We start from the raw sequence: 5,835 nt of genomic DNA, 5'->3' as shown, positions 1-5,835 counted from the left end.
GCCCCCTCGGCCCGACAGGCACCGCCCCGGGAGGGCCCGGCCGCGCCCCCCCCGCTCTCCCCTCCCCATCCTTCCCCGCCCCGGGGCCCCGCTGCGCCCCGGCGCCTGCTGTCATCGCTCCGCTTCAGAGTTAACGACCCTCCCCGCACCCTCGGGCCGGCGGCGCAGAGCGATCGTAACGCGCCGGAGCGCGGGTGTTAATAAAAAAACCTCCTGAGCCCCAGGAAGAGCAGAGATTGGGATTCTGCAGCCCTTGAAGGGACTACTCGCGGGGGTCGGTCTCGTCTCCCAGGTCACAGGAGATGGGACAAGGGGAAATGGCCTCAAGTTGCACCGGGGGGGGTTAGATTGGATATTAGGAAACATTTCTTCACGGAAAGGGTTATCCAGCATTGGAATGGGCTGCCCAGGGAAGTGGTTGAGGCACCATCCCTGGAGGTGTTCAAAAGACAGGTTGACGTGGTCCTCAGGAATATGGTTTAGTGATTTTTTATTGCTTATTTCTTATTTATTTTTTTGTCAGAGTTAGGTTGATGGTTGGACTAGATGATCTTTAAGGTCCCTTCCAACCTAGACGATTCTATGACTCTAAATACCTTACTCATGGGCTGAAGTTACAGCTCGGAGCACGTCGCAGCCTTCACTCATGGGGAGGGTGGTGGGTGGGTTTTACTGGTGGAGGCAAAGGCTGGGAGCAAACAGCCTGTGTTCCTGCTGGGCTTCTGTTCCCCTCGTCAGGGAGAAGAGATTTAGTCCACAAACAGGAGCGGCGTGCAGAGAAACACAGCCACGTGAAATCCATTTGCAGCCTGAGATGTGGGGCTGGGACACAAAGTACCTGTTACACCCGTGGAGCTGGTGGTCCTCCCAGAGCTACGGGTGGGCCAGTGGGGCCGGGAGCCGTGGGGCCAGCAGCCGTGGGGCAGCCCACCGGCGTTTGTCACAGATAGAACACGCTACAGAGGGACCCCCGGGGCCAACAGCCAGCCCCTACCCCTGGGGGTTTGCAATCAAAGAGCACATCTGGCGCAAGGCAGAGCGAAATGAAACCTGGGGAGAAGGGGGAGCAGCCACCACGCTCGGCAGAGCACAGGGGTCCTCCGAAACGTGTCCCCCGTGGGGAAGGAGCAGCTTCGCCATTAGCATTTCACAGCTTCACCCCATGGTTGTGGTTGTTTGCAGATCCTGTCATCTCCTTCCCCTCCTTCCCTGCCTCTTTGTTCCCGTGCCTCGCTGCCTCACAGCTGGTTAAAACCGTAACGCTTTGATAATTTTTTTTTTTTCATTTAATCAGTTCTCATTTTTGTCAATTTTTTCACTTGTATCTTCCCCTCCTAGAGAGTGAAATGAGGCTGGGAGCTGTGTGGCTGCTTTTGAACACTCTCAGGCAAAAAGTTTCAGGGAGATTTTCACACTTTCCTCCCATAAATGCTGGGCTTTCTTAAAAAAATCCAAAAATCCAAAACCCAGGGAATTTTATCATGGAGAAATTTTTTTTTTTCACAGGCTTTCTTCATGTCAGTGAGAAAATATTGACATCCCTCCCAGCTCTGTTTTCCTGTGGCTGCTATTTTTACCCTTCCAAAGCCCTCCAGCTTCCCTCCATTGCTCCCTTCTGCCAAATTTCCTCATCATTTTCCTTCTCAGTTTCTCTTCCAGTTTCCAGCTCATACGGTGGTGTGCGAATATGTGAGAAACTCTCAGGGGAGGAGGCGATCTCTTCAGATACACACACGCTTCATCACAGGGTGGGCAACTGGTTGCAGGCTGGGGTTTGAACCGATATTAAAACATCCCGACCTATAAGCTGTATCCAATATCAGGTACAGTAATATCAGGGGTGCTGAGCTACTGTTATTTCTACTGAAGGTCGACAGGATTTCAGGGGACGAGCATCAAGCAAGAGAGGGCCTGATATTCTCCCGCATTTTTGGTGTCTTGCATAAGATTCAGAATATTTAAAACTCCAATTAAAACTGCCGAAATAAAAGCGTTATTGGATACAGGACTTAAAACAAGACTCGGCGTGCAGTGGGAAATGCTTTAAAGGTGACCTGCAAATCCTTCTTAATTGCCTTGCTGTTGCAAGAGATGCTGTGTGCCCTCAATAACAGGGCTGGTGAGGACATCTGCTCTAAGTTTAAAACAGCAAAAGTAAGTCAAAGTTGGAGGGTAAATTCCTCGGAGGTGTGGCTGTGCTGAATCACAGCTCCCGTCTTCTGATGAAGAGGCAGGTCCTAAATGGCTTCTTAAAACAAAGCAAGTTGGTCCCCTCCCTCCATCCCAAGCTGTCCATGGGGCCACTAAAGTTGCCTGCTGCCCTGTATGGCTTGTATCCGCCAGCCCCTTTTCAGTAGATGCTGGTGGGCAACTCCCCAATACATGGGGAAAAGGCAGGGAGGGCTTTGAGCATCAGGACTTGGACTGGAGTGTCCGAAAGGAGAAGGAACGTGAAGGCTCAGCCTGGGGGTGCAGAAGATGCAGATAAGAAGGGTCCTCACTGCTTCTGCCCTGGTGTGGCTGGAGGGGGATCTGGGGAAATCATGTACACCCAGAGCCATAAAAATATTCAGGTACCAAAGACTCCAACAGACTCAGGTCCTTAATGGCCCCTGGGCATCTAAATGTCTCATGGGCACAGCAGTACTCAATCCACATTTTAGGGATGCTGAGATGCTGCATCTACATAAAGAAACAGCCAGGCCAGAACATCATCTCTGGGATGTGTTTAGGAAAGGGAGGGGAGACATTATCTCACTGGCCTGAACGCTTCGCTTCTCTTTCCTCCCCCAGAAAAGCTGCCAAGAGTAAAGATCTCTCAGGAAATAAACTCCCACTCCCTTGTTCTCACCATGTTCAAAGGGGATGATGCACACATCCTGGCATGGCTGGGCAGGCAGGGGACAGCAACACAGCTCCAGCCCTACCTGTGCTATCACGAGAGGTACTTTCAAAAGAGGATATTATTTTTTCGCTTTTATAAACACGTAGATCATCCTCTCAAGAGCAGAGAGACTCAGCTTGGAGGTGGGGGGTGTCAGATACTGCTGTCAAATAGGCTCAGAAACAGAGAGACATGGATAATATATGCCAGACAGTTTGTCTGACAAATTATTGTTTCTGCTGTCACTTAAATTGTTCCGTACGTCATCTTCCCCTCCCATTTCTGTTTCAACCAAAGCTACCTAGAGATGACACTTCTTCCAGCCCTTCTCGTGACTAAACCAGTTTAAAACCCAGTTTTCTCTGTTCGTGCACTGCAAGAAGGACCCCATTCCCTTTTGAAGTTATGGATGGCTGAGAAGAGGGAAATGGCAGAAATATTCTTTTTTTTCCTGCTCTGTGTTGTACCTGATATTACAGAAATTATTATGATTAAAATCAGAGAGCTGAGGGACAGGTAAAATACAGCTCCTGCATTAGTTCCCACTAAGGGGGTAGGTGGTACACGGGCAGGAAGGCAGGTCTGGTCACAAGCCCTGTGACCATCTAAGTCCAAAATGTCCAATGTGCTTCCTGCTCAGATAAATGCACTTCTTCGAGCAAATTCAGCCTCTGGCAGCAGAAGGTGGAAAAAAATTGTGGCAGAGCTGTTCTGCTTGCCTGGTCCCAGGCTACGTGCCCAACCTCACAGCTCTGCCCACTCTCACCCTGTAGCGTGGCCCACTGCTGCACGTGGAGAAAGGAGATACCATTAGGGCTCTGCTCTCCTGGTGACCTCCATCACCTTTGGGACACCAGCCTGAGCAATAGCAGCGGTGAAGTCACTAGTGTCCAAGCCCAGCCAGCAGTTCTTACCAGCCAGGACGAGGAGCTGCAGGTCCACAGCAGTAGTTGGAAGCAGGGGATGGGAAGTACATGGACAATTTGTGCCACCAAAGATCACAGGGTCTCTGCCTCCAGCTCTGGCCCAGCACTTCTGGATGGGACTTAGCTGGCAACACAACACTTCCATGTACAGAGCCAGAAAAGTTTGCTAGTCTTTCCAGGAAAGTGCCCCCAGCTCTTCTATCCTGCAAACCATGCCTCACGTTAGGAAATCACCTCCAAAATACCTGCAGAAGGCTTTTAGCATCCCTCCATCAGCTCTGAGCCCACTGTGGTCCAGCCTTGCCTGTCAGCACTGGGGCAGCAGTACCAGAAAACACTGGGGTAAGGCAGAAAGCAGCTCTCTTTTTGCCAGCTGGACCCAGACATTTCTCCCCTCTGCGATGTCAAGGTGAATTTGGCTGTCACGGACCGAGTCAGTTCCCTCGTGGTTCCTCCTGCCAGCAGCCTGGCACAGGTGAATTACAACTCGACATGATCCTGTCCCCATCCAGCACCCTGAAGGTAATAAACGTCTGACTGTTATTAGGCAGTTATTGTCTGAAGCCTTTCAACAGCAAAAGGAGGGCTCAAAAAACGCCTCTAAGTGCCACAGCTGCTGAAGGGGCATGCTAGGGACCAGGCATTTATTTTCCTGCACAGTTCTTCCACCAAGCCTCCTCCTTCCTGGGTAAACGTGCCCTCATGGGGGTCTTTCAGGAGGGAAACAATTCTGTGTTTCCACTCATTCCGGCCTCGAGATTTGCAATTACGGCAGGCAGAAAAGCCTGTGCATAAGCCCCAGTTTGAGGTGGGGATATGGAATTTCAATCTGTGCTGTGCATAACAGGAACCCGGGCCGGGATGAATCATGCTATGTTACTTCAGTTTTAAATTTTTTTTGCACTGCGTAGGTTTTTCTAGGGCATATTCCATCAGGCACATACCGGTCAAATTCACTTTGAACATTTATTACACTGTTAGTCTGCGGAACACACACTTCAGATGTCAGAAACAGTAACAAAGTGGGTTTAGCAACTTAACAAAACCCTTCATCATTTCTGTGGATTGCCGTACATTTTCCGAGTGCTCTTTATCACAGCCATTTGACTACTATTTTTTTTTTGTTAGATTTGTCAGTTCTGAGGTATTTTGATTAAAGCCACACTGAGTAATTTCACCTTTTTTCCTTCATCAATACAGTAATTTGTAAATATCCCAGGATTATTTTTTTTCTGTCCTCCCACCCAGGAATGCAAATGGCCATTATGTACTCCCCAAGGTATCTCCAAATAACCCTTCTCCTTTTAACCTTAGGATTTTATTGTGTTAGTTGCTAGGTAACTGAGTAAGATTTATAGCCATCTATTGTTAATTTTGAAGGCGGTCTTCAATTTCCCTGTAAATAGCATTTGGGAGTTGGAGTCCACACCAATAAAAACTTGCAGCCCAGTCCCACTCCATGGAGAGGAGCACCTGCTATGAAACATGGAGCCAAGTGGATACAAAAAGCTTAGCCCCCTCCAAAAAAGAGGGTTCACCCTCTCTATAACCGGGCAGGCTGAGCACTGGGGTGCTGGAGGGACCCTGGGCTGCCCCAGGCTGTGGTGCCAGCATGGTGATGTATCGGTGCTGGGATGCAGGCTGTGCCAGGTGCTAAGAGCATCCCCGTTGCTACCCCGCTCCCCTCCTCCTGCTCCTCTTCCAGCCCCCTCCTCATCCTTGCAGGCTCCAAAATGACAGGGCTGTGGCTTTTTCCCAGAACTGGATTTCTTTGCTGTCAATATCAAGACTCGTGGGGTGCAGCCCCTACCCCACCTCTCCTCAAAGAGAGGTGGGTGGTAGATGGCTCTGGTTCATGCAGTTCCTTAATTCTTCACAATTTGAGGCTAAACAAAGCAATCAAGTGGGGCTCTGCCAATTTGCACAAAACCTCCTTGCGCTGTAGCAACAAGTCATTTTCTCCTCTCCCTCCCTCCCTCCCTCCCTCGAGCTCTCTTGTGATCCATCAGAATGATTTGCTTTATG

Source organism: Calidris pugnax, unplaced genomic scaffold (genome assembly GCF_001431845.1).
Source record: "Calidris pugnax isolate Ruff unplaced genomic scaffold, ASM143184v1 scaffold81, whole genome shotgun sequence".
NCBI classification, from domain to species: domain Eukaryota; kingdom Metazoa; phylum Chordata; class Aves; order Charadriiformes; family Scolopacidae; genus Calidris; species Calidris pugnax.
Note: the sequence above shows the minus strand (reverse complement) of the source record.